Genomic DNA, 12271 nt, shown 5'->3' with positions numbered 1-12271 from the left:
GCATATTTGTTACAAGGGTTTTGTTTTCCTTTTTCTTTTTTTTCTAAAGGTAAGGATTAGGGATAGGAAGGTGGAAAATGCTTGTTAATTTTTTAAAATTCAATTTAATAATAAATACATAGATTGCATCACTTTTTCTTTGCAGCCTTTACAATTCATATCACTATCCCAACAGTAATCCCATGAAAAGTTGGAAGCCTGCCCAGGAAAGCCTACAAATGACTTCAGAAATCGCTAAAGTTATAAAATACTTCTATCATCAGACCCTTGACAAAATTTCCCAGACCAGCAACTAGGTGTGGCCATCATCCAGGAAGGCCAGTACCAGCCCATCGTCACAGGAGTTGGATGACTGGCACATCAGCCTCTTCCAACGGGACAAGGCATAATTTCAGTGGTCTTTTGAATAAAGTTCCCTGACAACATGCAAATGTACCTGGTTTTCCAGTAGTCAGTGCTACATAAGGCTGAGACTCTCATCTGGAATATTGTGTTCAGCTGTGGGAGCCACAGTTTGTAAAGAACAATGATAAGCTAGAAGGTTTCCAGAGACAAACCCATTATCCAGAATTCACAACAGAAGTGCTGCTCTAGTGTGTTTGGTTCTTTCCATGACTCGACCATCAGCCTAAGGGAATGACCTGGTAGAGAGTCAATAATAATACTGACACTTAGATAAATACTTCTAGACCCATTTTTTTCCCTTATATTACAGAAGTTTACCTCAGAAGTGGCTGATTTTTCCGAAAGTCTACTAAGTTGTTAACCCCTCTTGTGGAAAGGTGATCACATCACTGTAGGCAAAACTTCTCTAGCTCAAAGAGATGTTGTCTTCCATCAATTGGAGATTCATTTGGTGAATAAACTCCTCTTTTAAAATCAAGTACCCCTGAGGCATTCATATATTAGTATGAATTACTTTGACTAGCTTGTTTTCTTTTTAACATTTTGAAATTTTACTTTATTTTTGTTACAATTTAAGTTCCAAACTGTCTGCCTCCCTCTCTCCCCACCCTGTTCTAGAGAAGCCCACCATTTGAGCCAAATTTATAAATATATGTCAAACCATACTATGCATACTTCTATTTATTAGTTCTTTCTCTGGAGGCAGATAGAATCTTCCTTCATAGGTCCTTTATAATTGATTTAAGTATTTATAATACTCAGAATAACTTAGTTGTTCACAATTACTCTTTAAACAATATTGCTGTTATTGTATACAACATTCTTGGTTCTACTCGTTTCACTTTTCATTATTTCATGCAAGTCTTTCCATGTTTTTCTAAAATCAACCAGCTCATCATTTCTTATAACACAGTAGTATTCCATTACAATCATATACCACAACTTGTTCACCATTCCCCAATAGATGGGTATCCCCTCAATTTCCAGTTCTTTGCCACCACAAAGAGAGCTGCTATAAATATTTTAGAACATGTAAGTTTTTGTTTCTTTTTTCTCTGATTCCCTTAGGAAATAGACCTAATAGTGATATTACTGGGTCAAAGGGTATACACAAGTTTATAACTCTTAGGGCATAATTCCAGATTGCCCTCCAAAATGGTTGGGTCAGTCCACAGTTCCATCAGCAATGGATTAATGTCCAAATTTTTCCATATCTCCTCCAACAATTGTCATTTTCCCCTTCTATCATTTTAGTCAATCTCATAGATATGAGATGGTATCCCAAAGTTGTTTTGATTTACATTTCTTTAATAATGATTTAGAGCATTTTTCCATATGACTATATATAATTTTGATTTCATCAAAAAACTATCTGTTCATATCCTTTGATCTTTTTAACATTTCAATGAAGAAATGGGTGCTTTTGATTTGATTTGAAAAAGGGTAATTTCAGATATGAAGAACTTAAAGGAAAGGAAAGCCTGGATGAGTTATCAAAGTCTAAAGAGAGGACAGTATGATGGCAATGGATGCCTGACAAAAGGAGATAGGAAAAGAGTGCAGGTGCAAATTTATTCTGCCTTCTCCCAACTCCCATCCCCTTGGCCAATTCTATAATTGCTTATCTTGGGATGATATGAACCTAGTTTTCTAGTCTATAACTCTAGCAACTGGATTCAATTGTCCTGTATTTTTAAATGGCTCCAAAATAGCACTAATATTGTGAAACCTGGATAAGAGAGCATATATTTAATGTTCTGTCTCAAAATATATGCAACTGGTTTTTATGGACCAAAGCATAAACAATGACTTTAAAATATCAACTCTTCAGGAGTAGTACCAATGAAGTTATAGAATATACAACACATGTATTTTGCCCTCCTCACTGCTACAGAATCAGTATGAGCTCAAAGCTCAATCTTTAAAAAGCAAAGCTTTTAGTTTGCTTGACTATGCTTTCTATAATAATATAAACGAAGTATACATGCAGTAGTTTGATACAAAGCTTCTATATCTCAGTCCCTAAATTAAGGCCTTTCACAAAGCTTTTAATAATACAGTCCCATGCTCAGGGAATTATAGGCAAAGTTTAAAATCATTCCTCTTTTCCTCCCCACAAATTTCTGTTCCTTTCTCTGACTGTGCGCATGCAAATTCTATTAATGCTAATGGAAGAGATGCACGTGCATGCAGAGTAGAATATATCTCTAAATCACACTTTAATCTTTAGCTCTATAACTCTGGCTCCTGTTCAAATGATACATGTGCCTCAAATACACACTGTATGTCTGCTGTTTCCTGCCTCAATATTAAAATTTATTCATGTATTTTTAGTTGCTATTACAACATTTTGGCCAACAAATTTTCTTCTTATTATTATTATACATGTGGTAGGTTTGAACTGTATGCTGGGTGCCATCACAAACATTCCTGATTTATTATAATGTAATTTAGATTGTAAATTCAGTTCCTGACCAGGTTATATTTGTTTAAAATATGAAGATTTTCGGTTGTTTTCCACCTGGTTAAACATATGCAATGGAACAAAAACATATTCAAACAAAATCAATATAAGTAACCTGGAAGCTTGCTTCTCTGAGTTTGGGGTTTATATAAATATCTTACTATTATTTGCTTCAAAATGCAATTATTCCATTGGTGGGTATGTCCTCCATCAACACAGATCATGACCTCTCTTCACCTTAAAGATGGTCTTTGTGAGCAGGGGAAGAAAAAAAGTCATCACCTCATGGCTACCAAACTAAGTGATGAACCTGATTGCACTTAGCTGAGCTGGTAGTATAGCCTTTGAGAACCCAGGATCACCACCAAGCCATAATGAGGTATCATGAAAGCTAATATTTAATGAGGGATAGTTTTTTGGTGCAAGTAGCTGGACCAGAAGTCTTGTAATGGTCAAGATACAAAATTGGAGAAGTGGGAAGGAAATAATGTGACAGGAAAAACAAAAGAGGAGGAAGACAATGGCAGCTGTATCCTTACCTTTAACATCTTATCCAATTTCCATACACAAAAGTACAGTACATCCCAAAGCTATAGTGAACTTCCCTAGAAGTTTTCTGAGTGATCATTTGGTTAACTAGGAGCTCAACAAATTATAAAAGCAGGCTTCTATAATGACCAAAGAGTTATAGGACAAGTGTTTCTTTGCATATGGTCTTCCTGCCAAGATTTATTTATGCTGAAGAACAGTGTTGAGATTTTGAGAAAAAGTAATTCAAGTTGTAGCTCAATCTAGAAGGAATTAAAATCTAGAACTATGCCACACTTCCTTCAAGGAGACCCGCAGCCAGAAAATTTTAATCACATCCTACTAAAAACAAAAAATGGTAGGGATGCTGGAGCCTAAGCAGAAAGCTCAGTGAAATCAGCATGTGGAATTTCCAATTAATATATACTCACAATCCACAAGAAATTTTGCTAGAGGCTATACTCTAAAAATGTTGACATTTGGGCAAGAGTTATGGCCACCTATTGACTTGTGCTTTGGAGTTTTAGAGAACAGAAGATACCAACAGCCCAATATACCACTCAATTGAGAAACCTACCTCATAATTATAGTCTCAACCCAAAAGAACATGGAGAGGAACAAGCATTAATATAAAGCTCTAATTCACTATTGGCCGTCCAGTCAAAATATAAAGTCCTGCTATGAAATCTTGGTGTTACTAGAAAACACAAGTCAACATACCAATGGATAACCATCCCATGTCAAGAAGCTGATGGACTGGAGAGTTATCACTACAAAATAGCTCCAGAAAATGACTGGTGACCTTCAAAGAAAATATATTACAAATACTTGTTGCCGATAAGGGACTAGTAAATTTGGTTGTTTAGTCATTTTTCAGTCATGGTTGACTCTTCATGACCCCATTTGGGGTTTTCTTGGCAAAGATACTGGAATGGTTTACCATTTTCTTCTCCAGCTCATTTTACAGATGAGGAAACTGAGGCAAACAAGGTAAATGTCTTGCCCAGGGTCACATAGCTAGTAAGTGTCTGACACCATATTTGAAGTCAAGTCTTCCATACTGCAGGCCCAGTGTTCTATCCATTTTGCCACCTAGCTGCCCTAGTCAGACTCCCTGGTGAATAAATAGATGGTCAGGAAAATAGGAGATTTGTGGGACTGAGTCTCACAAGGTCTTCCTAAAACAGTTTCAGCTGGACAGTTGTATCCACAGGATGAGCCATAGAGTAACAATCTAGAGCAAGAAATGGATGCCAAAGTGGGATCTCCCAACCCTCATGAGACACTGAATTGAGACATACCAATGGAGAATGCAGAAGGCTTCTAGGGCTGATCTAGCCTATTAGCTCGTTATTTGCTGGGTGAGGAAGAGGGGCTGAATTAGGAGGGAGTAACCTTCTGTCTGCTATTCCATCTTTGGAGGTCTCAAAGACTTCCTATGGACCCTAACCCCTAGGAATAAGCCCCATTCATCCTAGGTCACCCAGGAACCCAAAATTGAGGCCAGTGAAACCATGGTGAGCTGCTCTACTGAAAAAAAAAAGTTTGGGTTGTAGGAAGAACAGAATCAGGCATTTAGAAGTGGCAGTGATTTACAGCAGAGGTGTTTGGACTATCCAAATAATGACAAAACTAGTTAACACCAAGGGGTCAATATACCATGGCTTAGAGTGGCTTACTGGATTCTGGGAAGATGACACACACATAATAAAATACATGTAAGATCTACTATATTTGAATATTTTGTAAAATGGATATGGTACATGGATGAAGGAATAAAGCATTTATTGTGCTTCCTGGGGCCAAAGGATAAGCATTGGGATACAAATAGGAAAGAAGATAGCCTTTGCCCTCAGGGAGCTCACATTCTAATGGGGAAGGCACACATGTAGAATTTTTAGCTGCAAGTCACATAGAAAGGTCCCATGGTCTTTTGGGTGCAGCAGCAAAGCAGATCATGATGCCTCTTCTTGAATGTCATTTCCACTGATAAAATCCTATCAGTTTCTGATGTTGAACCATTTGATGATTCCAAGGACTTTGGTGACAAGAACTTTCTTTCCAGGATCTTTAATATGTGTAGCTATAGCTATGGACACTGGGTTGGCAGCATTAGTATACCCAAGACTCTTGGGTTCTAGGTCTGTTGGGTGTTAGGGAAGATCGTAGTCAGATTATTAGTAGTGGCTTGACTTGCACGGCACATGCTGCCTCCTGTCTCCACATCAAGGTGCCCTGCTGCTTCATCTAGGCTGGCTTGCCTGCCTTGTGAGTGGCAGTTGGTTGACAGCTGGTGAGGATGGCTAGACCCTTTGCCATAAGAACCTCCTCTCATGGTGAGGGCTGCAAAGGCTGGGCTGGAAGATAAATCAGGGTTTTAGGGGGTGTGCTCCCCCTCCTGGGATTCTTGTGCCTCTCTGGCTACTGGTGATGGTTGGTCAGCAGCTATTGCTGGTGGTGATAAGGGGAGATTATCATTTCCACAATCATTTCTCCTCTTAATGCTGGCTACAGGGACAAGATCAGTGGTTTGAGAGATACTGCTATTCCCAAGGCTCTTGGGCTCAGGGTCCTAGGCTATCTTCATCAGGGTTCAAGGGGAGATAGTGGTGGTGTGGGTGGTGGCAGATTGACTTGCCTGGCACATGCTGCTCTCTCAGGTGCCCTGCTGCTTCAGGCAGGCTGGCTTGTTGTACGTGGGTATGATTGTATATGACTCATAAACTGTACATATGTGCCCATATGCAGAGATTGAAAAATGTTTAGGGAAAGAATGTAAGGAGGGACTAGCGTTCTCTCTCTTGGGAGGAAGCTATTCCTTGGGATAGTGTCAGATTCTAAACTTCCCAGGTTCCTCCTGAGTAGGAGCAACATGCTATATAAATGAGAACTCCCAAGTTTTACTTGAGCCCTCCAGGTCAAAAGGCAGTTATTGATATAAGGGTTACATTTAGTTCCTGCTCAAGAACAGACAGGGTCCCTTTGACCTTCTTGGATAGTGGTAGATCTCAAGCAAGCTAAAGACTGAACAGTGCCACACAGGAACAATGAATGACAAAAGTACTAATCCCTCCTATCCCTGTCCACCATCTACTCTCCTCATGTCCACATCAAGTAGCCAGGGAATCATGTTGCCCTACCCAGAGTATATACCAATTTAAAGCATGTGACCAATATATCGTTTACTTTCATCAGTCTAAATTTCAGTTATCATCCAAGGCAATTCTTTTTTTTTTTACTGAAATATTGTTTGTGTGTCATAATTTAAAGATGTTTAGCTAGAGATTTGATAAAAATTAAAGTTTTTTTCAAAAAATTTTCTGGAATATTTTTTAAAAATGCATTTGATAATTTGTTTAGGATATTGGAATTTTTTTAAAGTTGTATCTACATAAAGAGAGGCAGAGTGGTATAGTGAATAAAGAGCCAGCCTCAAAGCCAGGAGAATTTGGGTTCAAGTCCTGCCTTTGACATACATTGACTATGTGACACTGGGCAAGTCATGTAACATTTCAGTAATCTAGGCAATTTTCTAAGAAGGTAAGTAGTAAAAGAAATGCCAACCTGCATTGGTAGGAGAAGTTTATCCACTTGGGAGCTCCTTATACCAATGAAATCCCAGGTCTAATCCCTATCCCTATACTGGCTTATCTACAGCAAAATAAAACTTGATACTTATCAAAGACTGTACAAACAGAAAAGGACCACCTTCCTAACTATGTCAACCTAGTTTAATCTGAGGAGTTTTGTTTAGAAAGATAATTGGTTGACTCCTGGCGATGTTTACAATCAATAAGGCAGTCCGAAATATCTAAGGAAAGGCCCTAAAAAATCACCATAAGTTCTGGGAAAGGTTTTTATGGAAGCCTGAGAGATCCAAGAGAGAGTGAGGTAATCAGGAAAAGACAGAACAACATGAGACAAAGAACCTGTGGTGTCAATAAACCTTATGGCAATGTGGGATGTCTGAAATATATTTTGTAAATATTAAGAGTCTCTATGATTTCTTCAGGGTGGATACTTCCTCTACTGCAGGCCTTCTAAACATTCTTGGTGTCACCAGAGCTCTTTGACCAGATGGTGAAGCCTAGGACCCCTTCTCAGAATAATGTGCCTAGATTCAGAATCGAAGGAAATACTTTCACTTCAGTTAAGGGTTAATGAAAATAAAAATATAATTTTTTTTCCATCCAAGTTCACAGACTCCATGAAATCTATACAGGGACCCCCTGGTGTCATGGACCCACCCCATATTAAGAAGCCCTGCACTACTATCTTTGCCCGTTCTCTGCCTTTTTTAGTGACTAGCTTCTATGAGCCTCCAAATTTAACTAAGGTGGTGCTTGGAAAACAGAAATACATCCGAACTCTTGGGCTGAATTCATAGATAGGCAATAGGTTTCTCTTAATATTACCGGCCAATTCTCAAAGACTTCCCAGACCTTACTGGAGATCAATACTATAAACCTTTGAACCTTATATTGGGAAGTGAGGTGGGGACAGAAATGACACTGGACTAGTAGGTACTATATTAGTACAATTTAAAATCTTCTACCCAATGAAAAATAAAGGGAAAAATAGTATTATGTATTAATACAAATGCTGTTAGATATTTTAAAAATAAATTATCGACTAAAAAAATTGTACTTATATTTTCTTTATATTTCTATTGTACACTACTTTTAAAAAGTCCTTTTAACTTAGAAGTCAAATAGATCTCATACTTGATTACCCTATTTCAAATATTTAATTAATATTTATAATATACAAAAGTAAAATCATAGCTTTAAAATTACTATTACATAGATTTTAAAGGCAGCACTTTTAAGAAGTGTGCATGCTGTTAAAAACTAAAAGACATAAGAAAAATCCATCTAATCTAGAAATATGAAATTTCTTCATTTCTAAATCAGACTCAGATTTTTTAAAATCACAGCAAGAGGGCCCCCTTGTGGAAATCTAAAGTGTATTTTGTCCTATTTTTCTATTTCTTCTTTCTAACCTATAATACCATTTTGAACTGTCAGATTAAACACATTCTCCTTGACACAAATGAAGAGAGTCAGAAGTTTAAAAGATAAGTTGGTTGATTAAGTAATAAGGTTAGAATACTCATGGGTTGACTCTTTTCTTTACAAGAGAACTTGTTTTTAAGAAACTCATAATTTCCATAGTTCTATAGGGTCTTCTAGCCTATCTGAAACCTCAGATGTGGGTTTCCATCCAACAGGACAGGATTTGTCAGAGTTGTCAGAAATAAGGTCTATATTACAGGGTATTAAATGAAGGTCCAGAAAAGGAAAAACAGAGAAATTGATTATCATTCACTTTAATGCTTGGCAATTCAGGATTGAACAAATACAACACAACAAAATACAAGGTGATGGTCCACATCACCGAGAAAGATATCTCTCAAATTATTTATGACCTTAGAGAAAGAGCTATGATTGTCTATGTAGTTTATGTTCATAAATTCACAAACTATAATGTGAAGGTGGGTCTTATAAATTATGCTGCTGATATGATACTGGCCCACTGCTGTTCCGTCTTAATTTATCAAATAGGGCCAGGTTCTGCAAAGGACAGATAGAAGTGCTTGGCAATGACTACAATGTGGAAAATATCCATGATCTACCCGTTACCTTTATGTGCTACCTGAATATAGGTCTTGTGAAAACAGTAACTGGAAACAAAGCACTTGGAGCCCATATGGAAGCTGTGAATGAACTGCCTATTCCACCCAGTACTAATATGCTTCTCTAGCTGTGATTCAGACAGCAGAAAATTCAGTGCTGAGTACGTCATGAGCACCAAATGCTATGAATTATATCTAATTTTTATCTAATGGAGAAAGATGATGGCCAATCAATCTATCAGCAAGTATTTTTAAGTGCCTATTATGTGCCAGGCATTATGCTAGGTATAGATATGAAAACAGGTAAAAACAAAACAGCCTTCACCAAAAGAGAACTTACATTCTACTGGGCAAAAGGAAGAAACACATACAACAAATACACATGTACACAGCTAGATGACACAGTGGATTAGAGTGCTAGATCTGGAGTCAGGAAGACCTGAGTTCAAATCCAGAACCCATACACTAACAGCATTACCCTGGCAAGTCACTTACCTCTGTACACCTCCATTTCTTCAGCTTTAAAATGGGAGTAACAATAGTACCTACCCTCTAGTATTGCTGTGAAGATCAAATAAGATGAGATTTGTAAGGCACTCAGCACCCTTCCTAGTATATAGCAGGTGCTTAATGCCTGTTTTCCTTCCTTTCTTCCTTCTATTCATTAAGTAAATATTTTTAAAATGCAAATTGCAAAGAGTCACTAACATTTCAGAGGATCAGGAAAGTCATCGTGCTGGAGGTGGCACTTGAGATTGAGTTTGAGATTGAAGGAATCTAGGGATTCTATGAGGCAAAGGTAAAGGATTAGGAGACAGCCTATGCAAAGGCACAGAGATAGGAGATAGAATATCATGTACAAGGAACAACATGGAGGCCAGTAGGGTCAGAATGCAGAGTATGTGGAGAGAAGTACTGGGCAATACACAACAGGCTATAATAGTGTAATTGTGTGATGCACAAGATAGGCTAGATCCATACTGTGGAGGACTTTAAATGTCAGAGAAGTTGGTATTTTTTTTTCCAACAGAGGAAAAAAGAGTGTATGGAGTTTGGGGGGAAAGGAGTTAGAAGCTCAGAAATGTGCTTTAGGAATTACTATTTGGCCATTATGTGGAGGATAGACTGGAATAGAGGAAAAATTGAAGTCAGGGAGACTACCTAGGAGGCTATTGCAATGGTCTAGAAGAGAGATGATGAAGATCTGAAGTGGTGTGATGGCTAGGTGAGTGGAAAGAAAGAGGCAGATGAAAGAGATGTTTTGGGAAGATGCCTATAAGAAAACAATTATCACACTACATAAAAAAACACTATTACTCCTAACATGAAGGAATGGAAAAGAAAGTTTATGCTGCTACAAGAGAAACTAGTCAATTAAAAAAAAAAAGTTTTTTTGACAGTGGAATTGCCCCCAATATGACCCTTTCCCAGAAGAAAGACCTTATTACTAAGAAGGCAAGTTTCCTCGGAGTACAGGAGCATGTACTCAATAGACAAACCATCACAATCTGTAATTTCCTATGAAGATTTTCATACTAAGATAATAACCTCAGTGAACCAGAAAAAAAACAACTCTTAATTGTGGCCATCAAAAACATTCTCCAGGAATTATAAAATAAAGAACATATTGTAAGCCATTCTGGTCAAAAAATATTTTAAAGACTCCTACTATAACATATTTTTCTAATCCTTCACTGAATAGAAAAAGTCATCCTTCCATTTAAAGAAATACATATGTACAGTGTATAAATGCAGAGGTATACACATATATATATGTATGTATATATGTATAAATGTTTCATATATACATGTGTGTATACATATGGGTATATATTGCATGTGTTGTATAGAATGACATCATTACAAGTCAAGGTTCATGGAAATATAGCAAGTTCAGAGAAGACGCAGGATCTCCATAGCTGAGGGCTCAGAGCTAATTGTGCTTGAGTAAATCCCTACCAATTACACCACCTAAATTGATGAAACAGTGTAGCCAACAAAAAAAAAAAGAATGATAGAGCTGAGACATAGGGAGCTGTCCACTCTGAGGACCAAGAAACAGATTTGCATTTCCCCACCATTTCCAGTGAGCAAGTGCATTAATTGCTGGGGTAGACGTAGGACTTGCCCAGAACCTGATCCTTCTGTTTGAATAAGATCAGAAGAGTGGCTATCTTTGGGGTTTCTGTTTTGTTTTGGTTTGGTTTTGCTGAATTAGGCACTGGTGAGAATGGGCAAAATTGTCTGGAAATATGAAGAGTTCCCATTCCAGATATAGCTGTGTCTAAGCACACTCTTAAGTTATAAAATACTTGAAGAGTCTGTTCTGGAAACATTTGGAAGGGTTGAGCTCAGAATCCCCATTTCAATGAAATGAGGATGAGCTATCAGATACGAAGCACATGACATATCAATTGTATTTTTTAATTTTTACTTATTCCTGTTTTTTGGAGTAAATAAATTAATAAACCAGGAAACTCTACTTGTGAAATCTCTAGAAATCATGTGTTATTCATTTTGAAGGATTTTCTTTCTATAATTAACTAATTGCTGATATCACTTGCCTTTCATTTTGCTCCCTGAGCAAATGAATCACTGGCATTTATGTTTCTGAATCTTTGAACATTTCTATTACCTTCTTATTTATCTTTGGCATTGTAGCAGAACTAACCAATTGGGCTGTTGAAGATTGTCCTTTCACATGAGTTGGGAATATTCCAAGAATTTTAAATACTTCCTTTTGATCTTCAAGGGGAAAAGAAACAATTGCTTTTAGATCCTATTCATTGCTTTGTAGTCCTTATTAATCCCTTAATACAAGTTTATTCCTTTAAAAAAGGGAACACTTGAAAATGAAGCAGGCATAAAAATGAAATTTATAGTATAGCGAGAGGAAGTGTGGGATAGGGCAAATAGCAAGACACTGAGAATCAGGAGGACTGAGCTTAGCCCTTGTTCTGTGGCTACATTTTTATAGTGCTTTATGGTTTGCAAAGCTCTTTACAAATATTATCTTATTTTATCCTCACAACATTCTGGGCCAATCAGGGCCCAACAATGACCAAGTAGGGCTTAGCCTGGGATCTATTGTTGGCCAATCAATTGAGAGCCAGAATGGTGTGTGTGTGTGTGTGTGTGTGTGTGAGATACATAAAAGACTGGTTAAAACTGTACCATTCCCATTCTTCTAACCCTAAATATGCAACACAAAAAACTCTAAAGAAAGATCTAGTCTCACT

This window comes from Vombatus ursinus, unplaced genomic scaffold, assembly GCF_900497805.2.
Source record: "Vombatus ursinus unplaced genomic scaffold, bare-nosed wombat genome assembly UNPS02014774.1, whole genome shotgun sequence".
NCBI classification, from domain to species: Eukaryota; Metazoa; Chordata; class Mammalia; order Diprotodontia; family Vombatidae; genus Vombatus; species Vombatus ursinus.
This window is presented reverse-complemented; position numbering follows the sequence as displayed.